The sequence below is a fragment of the Zalophus californianus genome, chromosome 1 (assembly GCF_009762305.2).
Source record: "Zalophus californianus isolate mZalCal1 chromosome 1, mZalCal1.pri.v2, whole genome shotgun sequence".
In the NCBI taxonomy this organism is placed as follows: Eukaryota; Metazoa; Chordata; class Mammalia; order Carnivora; family Otariidae; genus Zalophus; species Zalophus californianus.
In genome coordinates, this window is record NC_045595.1 from 207,637,999 (window position 1) to 207,654,319 (window position 16,321).

The 16,321-nt window shown below is 40.2% G+C and overlaps 1 non-coding gene across 1 annotated transcript; it reads right to left on the reverse strand.

Annotated features, from left to right (window-relative positions):
• Window positions 1-16,137: 16,137 nt before the first annotated feature.
• LOC113919139 lies at window positions 16,138-16,321 on the reverse strand. Its single transcript, XR_003518866.1, has one exon. It is a non-coding gene; the product is annotated as a U2 spliceosomal RNA (small nuclear RNA).

Genomic DNA, 16,321 nt, shown 5'->3' on the forward strand with positions numbered 1-16,321 from the left:
CTCCCTTTTTATAAGGACACAGTCTTATTGGCGTAGGGCTCACACTAATGACCTCGTTTTGACTTGATTACCTCTGTAAAGACCCTCTTTCCAATTACAGTCACTGGGGGTTAGGACTTCACAATATGAATTTGGTGGGGACACAATTCAACCTGTAATATATAACAACAGTATATACAACAAAAATATTTAGATAAATGGACAGTTAGTAGAAGATTTTAACACAACGCAATCTGTCAGAGATTGAGTGCATAAACAATAAAGGCATAGAGGATTTTAACAAAGTAATTAAGAGATACAATTAAATATAATGGAATCACAAATATTCACCTTTTCAAGTGTCTGTATGCATTTATAAGCATTGATTGCATACTATGCCACAAAGATAATCTCATATGCAATTAACTAAGTACAGTCCAGATCCTTTAACCACCCAAATTTTAGCTATTTAGAAATTTAGACAAACTCCCCCAAATACATTAGGTCAAGGAGCAAATAAAAATACAGTAACCAACTAAAAATAAGAAAGTGTGAATGCTTCATACCAAAGCCTGTGGGATATATCAAAGAAAAAATCCCCTGAAAAATTATTAGAAAAGACTTTAAATATTTGGCCACAGTGAAATGACATGATATGTGGATTTTGTTTTAAATTAACTCCAGGAGGAAGGGAAGAAAAAAGGAGAGAGGAGGTGTGGTTGGGGCAGGGCCACAGGTGAGAGATGTTGATAATTATTGAAGCTGAATGTGATGGGGACATGGAGCTTTATTATACTATTCTCTGTGCTCTTCTGTATGTTCGAATTCCATAACAGAAGGAGACAATATTGTTGAAATATTAGCCAAGGTATTTTTTTTATGTCCTGTAATTCCTAGTAGGCACCCCCCCCAACTTTCCCTCCATCAAATTTATGCCCTGGATCACGAAATGTGTGATAAAGAGCACTTTGCCAAAGACATGACATGTGTCTGATCTAGAGGAAAAGGCACAAAAAGAGAGCAGAGCAAAGTACATCTTGGGGTAGGGTCTGGCTGCCTGTCATCTGGAGTCACCATCCCAGTTGAGGATGGGAATGGGCCAGGCTATAGAAAAGGACAGAAAAAGGCAGAGAGCCTGAGAGAAAGAGCAGAGGATTAGAAGACCCTGCAAGAGTGAGTTGCAGGTTGAGTCAGAAATGGCTTATTCTAACAAACCCCCTAGCATGGTGTTGCCTGTGCTGGGACGGGACTGCAAACTGTTCCAGCTGGGATATTGGCCAAGATGTGTGGCATTTTTGAACCATACACCTCTTCCCATCCTAGATAGACTATTTCAGGGAGAAGGCAAGAAGGAGAATGGGGATGTGAAAAGAGAATGTAATATACTATCAACTGAGTTCCACCTAAATAGTAACATTGATTTTTTCCCCCCACCCTCAGCAGAAATGGTTGCTGCTACTGGGTATTTACCCCAAAGATACAAATGTAGGGACCCGAAGGGGTACGTGCACCCCAATGTTTATAGCAGCAATGTCCACAATAGCCAAACTGTGGAAAGAGCCAAGATGTCCATCGACAGATGAATGGATAAAGAAGATGTGGTATATATACACAATGGAATATTATGCAGCCATCAAAAGGAATGAGATCTTGCCATTTGCAACGACGTGGATGGAACTGGAGGGTGTTATGCTGAGTGAAATAAGTCAATCAGAGAAAGACATGTATCCTATGACCTCACTGATATGAGGAATTCTTAATCTCAGGAACAAACTGAGGGTTGCTGGAGTGGTGGGGGTGGGAGGGATGGGGTGGCTGGGTGATAGACATTGGGGAAGATATGTGCTACGGTGAGCGCTGTGAATTGTGTAAGACTGTTGAATCACAGATCTGTACTTCTGAAACAAATAACGCAACATACGTTAAGAAAAAAGAAAAAGAGGAAGATAGCAGGAGAGGAAGAATGAAGGGGAGTAAGTCAGAGGGGGAGACGAACCAGGAGAGATGATGGACTCTGAAAAACAAACTGAGGTTTCTAGAGGGGAGGAGGGGAGGGGGATGGGTTAGCCTGGTGATGGGTATTAAAGAGGGCACATTCTGCATGGAGCACTGGGTGTTATGAACAAACAATGAATCATGGAACACTACACCAAAACAAATTATGTAATATATGGTGATTAACATAACAATAAAAAATTAAAAAAAAAAAAGAAATGGTTGCTGGAGAGCTTTTTTGACCATTTATGTGTTGTGCCTGTAGATTTTAAAACAGCTACATATACAAAAATCAATAGGCATTTTTATGTAAGAGCAGTAAACAGTTAGAAAATAAAATGAAAATAAGGATTGTATGTTCAATAGCAATAAAAATATAAAATACTCAGAGTAATTTGAATGTAATATATGTTTGAGTTACATGAATAAAACTATAAGGCTGAATTAAGAAATATAAAATATGAAAAATGGAGAGATGTACAGTATTTCTGAAGAGGAAATCTAATTTTTTTTAAATGTCCAGTCTTAAAAATTAATTTTTAGGCTTAACTAATTCCTCAATGTAATTTTTAATGAGGAAATTTAATGAAAATTTTTCTTAAAAAAATAATGGAATTGATATATCTTTTTAAAAAGTTAATCGTAGGGAAAAGAGCTCTACTAGGCATAAAACATAGTAAAGCTAAAAAAGTTAAAATAGCATCATTTTGGCATAAGATCAATTGGACAGAGTAGCTCAGAACAGATTCCAATTTGTTAGTATATGAGATTTTAATATATGGTAAAAGATATCATAAATCTGTAGAGAACAGAGGAGAAAAAAAATTGGTAATATATACCAAAGCCTGTAAAATGTTTATATTCTTTGACCAAGTAATTTAACTGCTGTAAATCTATCTCAAGAAAATAACGTTAAATTTAAAAAAAAATCTTTAAACACCATGATATTCACAGCAAATTATTAATAATAAAAAAGTAGAAACAACCTAATTGACAAAATGGGCATGGTTTGGTAAACTATAACTCCAATTCAGTGAGATATTATCTGCCACTAAAAACATGGCTATGCTGAAAGAAATAAAATAAGTTGTACATTGATGGAGTACAAGACTCAATATTATTAAGATGTCCATTCTTTCATCCAATGCAATCTCATTCAACGATCCCAGCAGCTTTTTGTTAAAAATGGACAAACTGATTAAAAAATGTATATGATAATGCAAAGGACCAAAATAGCAAATATAATTTTGAAAAAGAAGAACAAAGTTGGAGGATTTATACTGCCTGACTTTAAAACCTAGTATAAAACAATGGTCAGAAAAAATTAAAAATAAAAATGAAACAATGGTCAAGGCTTAAAGATAGACAAATACATCAATGGAATAGAGAGTCCAGAAATAAACTCATGCATATGTAGTCAACAAAATCATATGAATTTCAACAAAGATGCCAAGGTAATTTTGATGGGGAAAGGGAAATCTTTTCAACATATGGTTTTGGAACAACTAGATATTTACAAAATGATGAAAAATTGATTTGAAAAAAATTAACCTCAACCCTTACCTCACACCATATACTAAAATTAACCTGGAATAGATCATAGACCTAAATGTTAAAAGGATAAAATTTCTGAAAGAACACATAGAAAACAATCTTCCTGACATTGAGGTAGACAAAAAAAGTCTTAGACTAAACATAAGAATTCTGAATTGTGGAAAAAAAATGGTAAATCATACTTCCACTATTCAAAATACACCAGTAGGGCACCTGGGTGGCTCAGTTGGTTAAGCGACTGCCTTCGGCTCAGGTCATGATCCTGGAGTCCCGGGATCGAATCCCACATCGGGCTCCCTGCTCGGCAGGGAGTCTGCTTCTCCCTCTGACCCTCTTCCCTCTCGTGCTCTCTATCTCTCATTCTCTCTCTCTCAAATAAATAAAATCTTTAAAAAAAATAAAAACAAAACAAAACAAAAAAGCAAAATACACCACTAAAAAAATGAAAAGGCAAGCAGCACATTGGGAGAAGATATTAGCAGTACACATATCTGACTAAGTACACTTATAAGAATATACTAAAAAACCTCTTAAAATCCATAATAAAACAGCTTAATTAATAAATGGCTCAGCATGTTCACTCCCAGTGTTTACCCAAGAAAATGAAAACATATGTCCACACAAAGACTTATACTTGCATGTTCATAGAAGCATTATTTATAATCGAGAAAAACTGGAAACAACCCAAATGTTCACCAAGTGGTGAATGGATAAACAAATTGTAGTATGTCCGTACAATAAAGCACTACTCATCAATACAAAGGAACAAGCTACTGATACACACAACCACATGGATGTGTCCCAAAGATACAGTGAGCAAAAGAAGCCAGCCATAAAAACCTGTATACTTAGTTTAGGTTCCAAGTAGACAAAACTAATGAATTGTAATGTACAACAGATGAGCGGATGTCTGACAGGTGGCTGGGGGGAGGCTGTGGTGGAGCTGACTGCAAAGGGTCAGGAGGGTACATTTAAGGTGATAGAAAAATCCATGTCTTGATTAGGTAGGTACTTACACAGGTTATCCATGTGTTAAAATTCATAAAACTATATATAGTTTTAAAACTGTATATATATACACACACACACACACACACACACACAAACACAGTGGATGTGTTTTATTTATATATACATATATATGTTTTATGTATATTTATGTATATATATATATACAGTGGATGTATTTTATTTTTAAAAGAGATTTTGTGTATTTATTTGAGAGACAGTCAGAGAGAGAGCAGGGTGGAGGGGCAAAGGGAGAGAGTCTTAAGCAGACTCTGAGCTGAGCTCAGAGTCCAAATGCGGGGCTCGACTCACAACCCTGAGATCATGACCTGAGCTGAAACCAAGAGTCAGACGCTTAATCGACTGAGCCACCCAGGCATCCCAGATGTGTTTTATTTTATTATAGTATAAATTATACTTCCATAAGTTGACTTCAAAACTAAATCGTATAGTTATGAAGATCGTATTCTAACATTAGAAAATGATTGTGTTAAAATCAAAGTTTAAACGGAATACAGAATTTTATCTATATGATTACTGCTGTGAAAAATAGGCAAACAAACAAGTAAAGAAAGCACATGCAACATAAGTCTCTAACTTAAACAAAAAGCACAGAAAACCTAGCAGAGAAACAAATGCCCCCGGACTATCAACAGTGCCTATACTGGGGTATTTAGGACATAGGTACCTTTTGTTTTTCTTTGCTCTTCTCACAAATATGCATGATTTCAAAATTATTTACCATCAAATTTAAAGTATTTACTATTAAAGTTAAGGGGCACCTGGCTGGCTCAGTTAGTGGAGCAAGAGACTCGATCTCAGGGCTGTGAGTTTGAGCCCCACACTGGGCATAGAGATTACTTAAAAAAAAAAAAATCTTCAAAGTATTTACTATGAATGTTAAATGTATATATATTACATATATATATTGTCATTAAATTTTAGAAGAGGGAAGAGGAATTTATTCATAAGGGCGGAGTCAAGATTCTTCCAACTGCAAGAGTCAGGAACCAATTTAAAACCACGGACATATTGGCTTTTCTAACTGAAGTCAAAGACGGAGCTGTTTTAAGTTATATACAAGATTAATTTACTCATTTCTGGATGTTCTTCCTTACGGGAGATCCTTACCATTCATAGGACAGACATTTTAAATCTCTCTCCAATAGGCAAATCGATGAATACTTCATGATAAGCACTTTCAGCATTAAAAAGGCAGTGCGGGAAGGGAAACTTGTTAAAACCACATATTTTATCTTTTACATTAATTTCATTTTCACAGCCTTCCAATAATTCAGCGTGGGTAAAGTGAAGACTTGGTGCCACGCGGGTCTTTTCCTGGGTTGTATTGTTTGCTATTTATCTGCCGTTAGGAGGGGTATCTTTCCCACAGAGACACTGCGCATGCGCCATCTGTAAACTTCCTGCAGCAAAGCCCAAGGGGCCATCGTGCCTTGAGAGTTTGTGTACGGGAGTCACCCAAAACTCTAAAGTATAAATCCACTAAAAAAAAAAAAGGTTTCAAAGTGAAAGTAGCCAGAACTTATGCAAAACAAGCCCCCCAGAATGTGTACTATGGAGTAAGGCTAATAGCTCTGAAAAGAGTAGAACAAGATGATGTCTGGGAGGAAATCACGGAAATTGACTTGGTTTCCCACCATTGTTCATGAATGCCTAGGAGCATGTCAGGGATGGGGCTCATTACGGTTTAGACATGGTGGTGGCGCACTCCCCACGATGTATCCGTTATCAGCTGCAGGAGTGTACTACTGCGTTTTCCTGGAATCCCAGGTGGGCTGGGTGGTAAGAAGGTATCAGGTGCTACCACAGCCCCCGAGGGAAGTTCCACAACTTGGTTCACCCTCTCTGACCCTGGCTGAGCAGGACAATGGCAGAACCTTCCAGATGAGATGTCCTCTGTCCTTTTCAGTTATGGACCCATTGGTTTAGCCTCTCTGTCATCACAGAGCTCTTCTTGGTTTACCTGGGCAGTTTCTATATTAATCTTAAATATACACCTAATCTGGAAATAAGTAAGGATCTAGAATAAAGGAAACACTGGATAATTCCACAGAACTCCACCTTTAAATTCCAGTTATAAATCCATATGATCATGGCATTAGCACAAAGGACTAAGGATATAGGTTTCAGTAGTATTTGTGGTCTTCTCTCTTAGGGCTATCTACTAAACTGAACAGGCATGTTTGCCAGGGACCTTGGGGACATCTATGATTCGAAACTCATCATCAAATAAGAGAGATTGGTGGATGAAAAAAAAAAAAAAAAAAAAAGAGAGATTGGTGGATGGATAGGCATGTGATAAAACAAACATAGCCAAGCATTAATTCTAGAATCTAGGTGTTTGATGGATGTCTGTTCACTCTATATTTTTTTCAACTTAACTCTATATTCGAAAGTTTTAAAATAAAAGTTGGGGTAAAAATGGAAATAGAAATACAAAATTTACACGGAAGATATATCATTCATTCATTTGATCAGTTGTCCCACATCTATTTACTGGGTGCCAAGTATATATCACGCTAAATCCTGAGGTCTTACTGGGGAACAGAAAACGTTTTCCCTCCATGTAGCGTACAGCCTAGAAGGGAAGAGAGGGTTGAGTAATTCCAGCAGCATGAAGAGTCACTATTGTAGGGCCTCTAAAGACCTTGTCCTACTTTGATCACCTCTGTAAAGACCCTATCGCCAACTAAGATCACATTCTGAGCTCCTGGGAGTTAGGACTCTACCATAACTTTTTTGCAGAGACACAATTCAACCTATAACATGAGATGATCATTTTGCATTCAAGAAAGATCCTTCTGGCTGCAATGTGCAGAATGTATTGGAGAGTAGCATCTCACTAAACATCTCAGTTAGGAAATATTTGTAGAAATCTTAGCAAGAGATAATAGTGACTGGACAATAATCATGGCAGTAATGTAGGAAGAAAGAAGTGGGTCAAGAGAGGACATCTCAGGGCCTAGTCCCAATGTGATTTGATTATTGAAGGGGTGTGAGTTAGGAGAGCAAGAGGGTTTCTACCTGTAGATGAGGGGGCAGGATCCCCAATGGGGTTTCACCCAAACCCCATTCCCAACAGGTGTGCCTGTGTGGCCTTCATGAAACTTATGGTCAGAGCAGGGAAGCATCCCCAATTTCTGCTTCTCCATGCCCGGGTGCCTTGCTTCTACTCTGAGATGCGCCTCCTCCAGCCACCACACACGCATTCAGTAAGAACTGAAATTACCCACTCACTGGTAATCGGTAGATCATTCAGTACACTCTAACTTCTGGAGGAAAAACTTCTTTGTTTATTTCTGGAACATCGAACTTCCATTTCATGGTCTTCTTCCCTGGAAGGTATTTATATGAATGTTTCTCTCCCTTTTCTTTCTTTCTTTCTTTCTTTCTTTCTTTCTTTCTTTCTTTCTTTCTTTCTTTCTTTCTTTCTTTCTTTCTTTCTTTCTTTCTTTCTTTCTTTCCTTCCTTCCTTCCTTCCTTCCTTCCTTCCTTCCTTCCTTCCTTCCTTCCTTCCTTCCTTCCTTCCTTCTTTCTTTCTTTCTTTCTTTCTTTCTTTCTTTCTTTCTTTCTTTCTTTCTTTCTTTCTTTCTTTCTTTCTTTCTTTCTTTCTTTCTTTCTTTCTTTCGAACATTGGTCTCATTGCTCAACAGAGAACTTGCTACATTACTCCAAAGATCTGCATGAGACTAGTAGCAGTTAGGTAAGAACTATCTGCCTTCTGGAATTTAGCACACTTGCATGTGAATTAAATTCATTTTCCACCCAAAATGTACGTACAATCTTAGAAATTTAGTCAGGAACACTGGAGGGACTACTAGATGTCCCCCAAAAGATATCTTCTTTTTCCCTTGTAACAGTAGAAACCCCAACTTTTAAAAATATTTTATTTATTTATTTTAGAGAGAGGTAGGGGGAGGGGCAGAAGAAGAGGGAGAGAGAATCTCAAGCAGACTCCCCGCTGAGCACAGAGCTTGACATGGGGCTCGATCTCATGACCCTGAGATCATGACCTGAGCTGAAACCAAGGTCAGACGCTTAACTGACTGAGCCACCAGGTGCCCCAAACCCCAATATTTTTTAGATGGGCATGTGTCTGTCCAGAATAATGTCTACATTTCTCAGTCACACTTATCACTAGGTGTGGCCTTATGACCAAGTCCTGGCCAAAGGGATGTTCATGAAAGCCAAGAGTGCAACCCTCAGGAAGTATCTGAAAAGAGGGTGCAAGTCCTTCTTTTTCCCCTTGCTTGTCCTGCCTTTTAGAATTTGGATGTGCTGGCTACAGTTTGAGGAGTCCTCTTGGACCATGGGGTGGAGGCTGCTTGCTGAGGACGGAAGCAGGATAAGGTAGAAGGAGCCTGAGCTCCTCATGATCATTGCCTCCCCCATACTGACCCTGACTACCTCCATTTATGTGAGAGAAAAATAAACTTCTTCTTTGTTATAGTTGATAGAATAATACTCCTTCCCTACTTCCCCCCAAAAGGGATGTTCACATCCTAATCCCTGGAAACTGTGAATATGTCACCTTACAAAAGGGATTTTGCAGATGATTTGAGAACATTGAGAGAGGAGATGATCTGGCCTGGCCCCAGGTCAACAAAAGGGTGCTTGTAAAAGGGAGGTAGAAATGTCAGAGACAGGAGGAGATGTTAGCAGCAAAGGTTGGAAGGATTCACCTTGAAAATGGAAAGAAGGGACATAGTAAACCAAGGAGCATGAGTGGCCTAGAGGAACTGGAAAAGTCAAGGAAACAGATTCTCCCCTGGAGCCTCCAGAAGCAACCAGCTTTGCAGATCCTTGACTTTAGTTCCAGAAGTCTCATTTCCAATGTCGGACCTCTGAAACTATAAGAGAATAAATGTGCATTGTTTTAAGGCACTAAGTTTGTGGCAATTTGTTACAGTAACATGAGAAACTAATATACCTGACTATTATTTTGTGACTTCTGATGCCCGCAGCCAACTCCAGTCCTAACAAAACCTAAGATGGTGCACTGATCAAGCAGTTGAATGCCAAGGACTCAGTAGGCAGGTAGGAAAAATGATGACCTTGAGTACATGGCCATGAGACATTGGGTCGCATGTTCCCATTGCTGCTTTAGAAGGCATACTGCCTGCTGACTAAGGCAGAGCGTTAGAAAAAAATGGTTGGAAAATTTCAGAATCTGGGGCACATTCAGCTGCTTCCTGCCACTTCCTAAAAAGTCCAAAAGAAAGGTGAGCTCGGGGAAAAAAGCCAGGCAGCCTGGAAACAGAATGAAGAATTTGTTCTGCTAAGGAAGCCCTCTCTGTCTGGAGTCTACAATGTAATTTGACTCATAACCTGATAATCTGGAGTCTTGCTGAATTAAAAAACCCAAGCTCCTATACTCCAAGCAAAGGCAGCCTGGGTAAGCAGTTTTACTGAGGCCTCATGGTTTCACAAAGAGCTTCCTATCTCAGTTTTTCTGTCTATAGACAGTGAGAGCCAGTCCAGAGGCAAACATCTGTATATGGGCGTTATCTTCTTAACCAAGCCCACCCTTTCGTATGGTGGGCTTGGTTATAGTCTGCCTCGTATGGTCTGAGGGTTGGTTATAGTCTGCCTTGTATGGTCTGAGGGCAGTGGTCATTAGATTGAAGAGAAGCGGGTAGGAGAGTAGAGCAAATAACTTTTTAGGGTAAGGGTGTCTCAAATATTTTACTTCCAAAGTATCATTCACTGGTTATCTGAAATTCGGGCTTCACTGGGAATCCTGTGTTTTCTTAGGATTTGCTAAATCTGGCCATCCTAAAGTGGAACAGACCAGAAACAAGCATATCAGAAACCCAGGGGTTTGTGAGGATATTAATCATATTGATAAAGAAACTGCAAACTAGCCCCAAATTGCAGGTGACTGACCAATCCCTAAAGCAACTCCTAGGACCCTATATCTGTTCAGCTCCCAGGCAGCAAATACCCTCCAATGCTCACTTCTGATGGGGCTTTTAAAGATGAGGGACAAGGAAGTCCTCCTACAGGGCAGGGACAGGAAGATATTGGGCAAGAAGAATTGTTCCAGAGCCAGAGGTATTCAGATGGGCCAACCAAATAACTTACTCTATTACCAGAGAAGGGGGTCCTCGCCATTCCAGTTCCCATAGGATTTGATCACTGTTGTGGGTCAAGGACTGCTGGGTATTCTCCATGACTCCCCTTTCCAAATGGGGGTTTTTGCTGTAACTATTTTTCCTACTGAACCATTGTATATTGCTCATTTTGAAGCAGAACTTTTCTTTAGGTGCATGGGTTTCCAGACCACAAGGAGCCCCTCTGCACTGATGAAGAGCTCTGGACACCATCCAAGATGCCACCTTTTGAGCTGAAGGATGTGCCTGAATGGAACTTTGGGGTTGTTGCTCTTGCAAAAGGTATGAATTGGTACTACATGTTGGAAGACAGGTGTGTAGATATTTGGATGGCTGAAAGGACAAGTTTGCTTTTGTGGTGGCTTGCTTTTCTCTTCCAACATTCTCCCCTTCTTTGATAGAAGATGTCTTTTGTTGCAGTGTGCTGGGATGTCCTGACTGAATTACAAGTTTATTCAGGTATTAGAACCTTTATTTTCAGGCCAGGCAGGTAAGGCCTGGCATGTGTAGAGCCTCTGGCCAGAAGCAGCCCTGCCCTTTTGCTCCATTGTGCCATTACCAGGGAATGGTTGGGGTGCTAAGAAGGTAGCATCAAACCACTCTCACTTCTGAGACCAATTACAAGTTTGTGGGATTCCCCAAACCATCGTCAGTTTCAATCGTTCACTGGAGAGTCTCACAGAACTCACTAAAAGCTGTTGTACCCATAGTTACAGTTAATTAGAACAAAAGGATACAGATTAAAATGAGCCAAGGGAAGAAGTACAGAGGGCAGAGTTCAGGAAAGTACCCAAAGTGGAGCTTCCATTGTCCTCTCCCTATGGAGTCATGGGCAGCATACTCCCTTGGCATCAATGAGTTGGCAAGATACAGAGAGTGCTGCCAACCAGGGAAACCCATCCAAGCTCTGGGACCAGAGTTCTGTTGGAGCTCCATCATGTAGTTGTGCTGGTTTCCCATATATCTGATCTCAGTCCCAAGCCCCACTTGAACCTCAACTACTACCTCATGACCCAAAGACCCCAACCTAAATGACCTTAAATCACATGGACTTGGTCACAAGGCAGTCCCCAGTCTACACACTCCCGTGGAGCTTGACAACCTATCAGAAATGGAAGGCCAGGGCCAGACTGCTATCTGGGCAAGGTTAAAGTCTCTGGCACAGAGATGCACTCTTCTGCAACAATGGAACCCCAATTTCTAACTGAGCACAAAGTACCCCCAATCAAGAAACCCAACCTCCACCAGAATCCCAAACTCCCATGCATCTAGTTGTGACCATGTGACTTAACTCTAGGCAACAGGATGTAAGCATACTTCTGGGAAGTATCATTAAATAGAGGAGCTTGTTCTCTTCCCCCTTCTTTCATTTTGCTGCCTAGATGGGGCTTGAAGAGTTGTCTTGGCCCATAAGGTGAAGCTTCACGGTGAGGATGTGAGGAACCAGGTAGAAGGAACCCGAGCTCCTGTTGGTTGGGGCACCCTTCACACAACTGTTTAGAGAAAATATTTGAATCATGTTTAAGCCACTGTTACTTTGGGTTTTCTGTCATTTGCAGCAGGACCTAATCTCAGCATTTGCTTGAAACTTACTTTTTTTTAAAACTTACTTTTATATTGCTTACATATAGCTTTGTAAAACTCTATGCCCACTGGAGGGTTACTAGATTCATCTTTAATCTAAATCACCCATGTACTATCACATCCTTCCTGGTCATTGCCTCTGTGTGTCTGGGCTAGATCCTGCCTCCCCCCAACCCTGGCCTTTTGTCCCAAGCCTGTATCACATGCAGGCACTTTATTTTCCATTTTCAGCTGAGGACAAGAAGGAACTGTTTTCTGATTATATGATCATCATACTTTCCATGACTAACGAAATTGGAGATTTGACTTAACACCTAAACTTCGTATCTAAACTCTGAGGTCAATTTTCTTGATATGCCTTTTTAAAATTGAAGAACAGATTATTTGTTTCGTGAGAAGAAAGACTCATAGATCTTTCTAAGACCTGATATTTGAATTTTATCAAAACATACCAGGGTTCCCTATGCGTAGTTGCTTCGCATCATGTATCCAGAAGGCAGGATAAACACCGAATCTTTAATTTTTATGTTTTTGGTGTCTGTTGTCCTTTGTTATGAAGAACATCCTTTGTTCTTCATAAAGACTTTACCACAGCTTTTGCAGATAACTGAGAAATAATCATTAAAACCTAAAAGATGAACAAATACTACTTTTTACATAAAAAAGACAGGGATTTTATCCTTCCTTTATTTAAGAACAGCAGGATATTGGGATGTGGATGTCACATGACCTCTGTCACCATCTTCATAGTTTATCAGTCTTGGAATTGGAGGTTGGAGGAGGACAGGAGAAATAACACTAAAACTCCAGAGTCTCACTTCTAATTTGCCTATGTTAATGACTTGATTTCTCATTTTCACGGTAGAAAGGGTATGTGTGTGTGTGTGTGTGTGTGTGTGTGTGTGTATACATATATATATATAACACAAAAGTTAGGGGCACCTGGGTGGAACCGTCAGTTAAGTGTCTGACTTGGTTTCAGCTCAAGTCGTGATCTCAGGACGGTGGGATCGAGCCCCTCGTGGGGCTCTGCGCTCAGTGTGGAGTCTGCTTAAGACTCTCCCTCCCTCTGCCCCTCTCTATTCCTCCCCCTCAAATAAATCAGTCTTTAAAGGGCGTTGGGTCAATAACCTCCTCCCAAAAAAAGAAACACAAAAGTTAATTTTCTCATTACTACTCAGGCAAAAATTAATGTTTAATACCTCAATATGTATCAATGACATGCTTGTTAACTTTGTTCCATCATAAACCCAAGGAAAGAAAAAAATGTGTACCACCTGAAGATTGGAAAAGTCATAAACCCTTAGGAGAGTTACCTAACAGTAATTATTAGACAAGGGCTTGCCAGGGATTTGCTTCCTCAGTGAAAAAGGCCTCATGGAATTTTCTTGCTGAAAGGAACCTAAAAACTTATCGCCACAAGTGTCCTCCTTTTCTAGAAGAAACAACCGAGACCCTGGGGAAATCAACATTAATGCCAAAGATCACCCTGCTAATTAACAGCAAAGCCAGAATCAGCACCCAGGTTGTTCTGGTTCCTGGGTCAGAGCTCCTTCGGAACATGCCGTGTCCCCTCCATGACAGGTACAAAAGTTTCCTACCATCAAGGTTAAGATGAAAGATCTCATAAGCTGCAGATGCACCTTCACTGAACAATTGGATCCACTTAACTCATGCTCTTCGGATCGGAAAGAAACTTGTATCCGGGGGGGAGCAAAAGACTTCTTTCTTTTTTTTTTAAAGATTTTATTTATTAATTTGACAGAGAGAGACACAGTGAGAGAGGGAACATAAGCAGGGGGAGTGGGAGAGGGAGAGGCAGGCTTCCCGCGGAGCAGGGAGCCCGACGCGGGGCTCGATCCCAGGACCCTGGGATCATGACCTGAGCCGAAGGCAGATGCTTAATGACTGAGCCACCCAGGCACCCCGGGAGCAAAAGATTTCTGTCTCCAGAATAATTCAGAAACTATTTTTCTGCCAAACCCAGCCAAAGAAAGCACATAGGTTTCCAAAGTTCATCAGCAAACACAGATCACCTGAAGAATAACACCAAGGTCGTATTTCCTAAGATGGTACATGCTTGAAGATGAGAATTACTCAACTTCCCATCTCCCACCACACCTAGCCCATAGTTGCTGCTAAAATTTCTTTTTAATGAATGAAGTATATAAATCATTGTTTTATACCCTGGCATTGTGCCCTTTTCAAAAGAAGCACTTCATAAACATGTGTCTAATTTCCTGTGCTGTCAGAAATATTGTTTAATCATACTGTTAAAAATAAAGACCTTCAGGACCCACTGAACTAAATTCTCCAAACCACTAGATACTCTTTCCTCTTTGGGCCACTCAGCTGTGCATCCGGAAATGGATCGTGGGGGGGAGAGTGGCAGCTCTTCTGCAAATACCCCGGAATGTGGGCTATGTCAGAAAGTGTTTGTAGAATGCCTCCAAAGCTGAGAAAGTATTTCCAAAGCAATACACACACAAAGATATTTGAACCAGAGGCTACGCACTCCAAAATAGATGCATGGAGCACATTCACAGAATATCACATTTTTATCACATTTAGGGGCTACAGTCCATTCCTGTGAACCCAAGAATTAAGGTAATTATAAAACAGGTGTGCCACAGACTGGTATGCTTGCAATAGATCATGTAGTTTTACATGGATCTTCTTATACAGTAAAATACATATAAAATTGTGATTAAGCTCACAAGCATATTATAAATCTTACCTAACCAATGACATTAGCAAGTTTCAGAAAAAACCTGCATTCAACAATTACATCCTGTAAAAGACGTGCAATGCTTTTTCACTGAAAAATAGGTATCATCGGTTGAAATCTGAGAACACGAGTTGAGTGTTGAAGCAACATTCCGAAAACTATCCTCTTGTGTTCTTTGCCAGCTACTGGAATTGAAATGACCTGCAGGTTTCCTCTCCTCTGACGGCACAGAGACAGCAAAAAATTGTCTAGGTTTGGAGTTTCTAGTCATACAGAAGTTCCAATTATATCAATGCGAAAACACTTTAAATTAAGGCCTTAAAATAATCCACCCAATGGAATACTACTTGGCAATGAAAAGGGATGAACTACTGATCTACACAACAGCCTGGGATGGACCTCAGAAGCATTTCGCTAAGTGAAAGTAATCAGACACAACACTATATGGCGTATGAGTCTATTTATAGAAAATTTCTATAGATCAGTGGTAGATCAGTGGTTGCCTGGGGCTGCAGGTGGGATCAGGGAGTGACTGCCAACAGGTGAAGGGAGCCTTTTGGTTGGGTGGAAGTGTTGGAAAATTGGATTCATTCATAATATATATGTAAATACAGAGATTCGCTAAAATGCATCTACCATATCCTCCCAATGGGTGAGTTTATGGTATGTAAATTTTTTTCAAGCAAACTCTGTGCCCAACATGGGACTCAAACTCATGACCAGGACCCCGAGATCAAGAGTCTCATGCACTACCGACTGAGCCAACCAGGCACCCCTATGGTATGTAAGTTATATCTCCATAAAGCTGCTTTTAATTTATTGTTGTAATTATTATTATCATTTTAAAAGATTTATTTATCTTAGAGAGAAATAGAGAGAGCATGAGCAGGAGGGGCAGAGGGAGAGAGAGAGAGAATCTCAAGCAGACTCCACACCAAGCGCAGAGCCTGACGAGGTGCTCAGTTTCATGACCCTGAGATCACGACCTGAGCCAAAACCAAGAGCAGACACTTAACCAGCCACCCTATTATTATTTATTAAGAAGGCTCCATGCCCAACATGGGGCTCGAACTCATGACTTTGAGATGGAGATTCACATGCTCTACCGACTGGGCCAGCCAGGCACCCCAACACCATTGCAAGTTTGAAGCCCCGAGGGGGTGCCCGTTCCTGGAGGCACTGCAGTACCAGCTCAATGCATGGAGTGGATGGAGCAAGCTCTATTCCATCCCCCTGCTCCCCAAATCCATTTAATATATTGTCCTTGGATAAAGGTCATATCAGATATTAAACTGACAAGAACAGATGCTAGATCTTAGCCAAAAGGCTAAGAATAAAG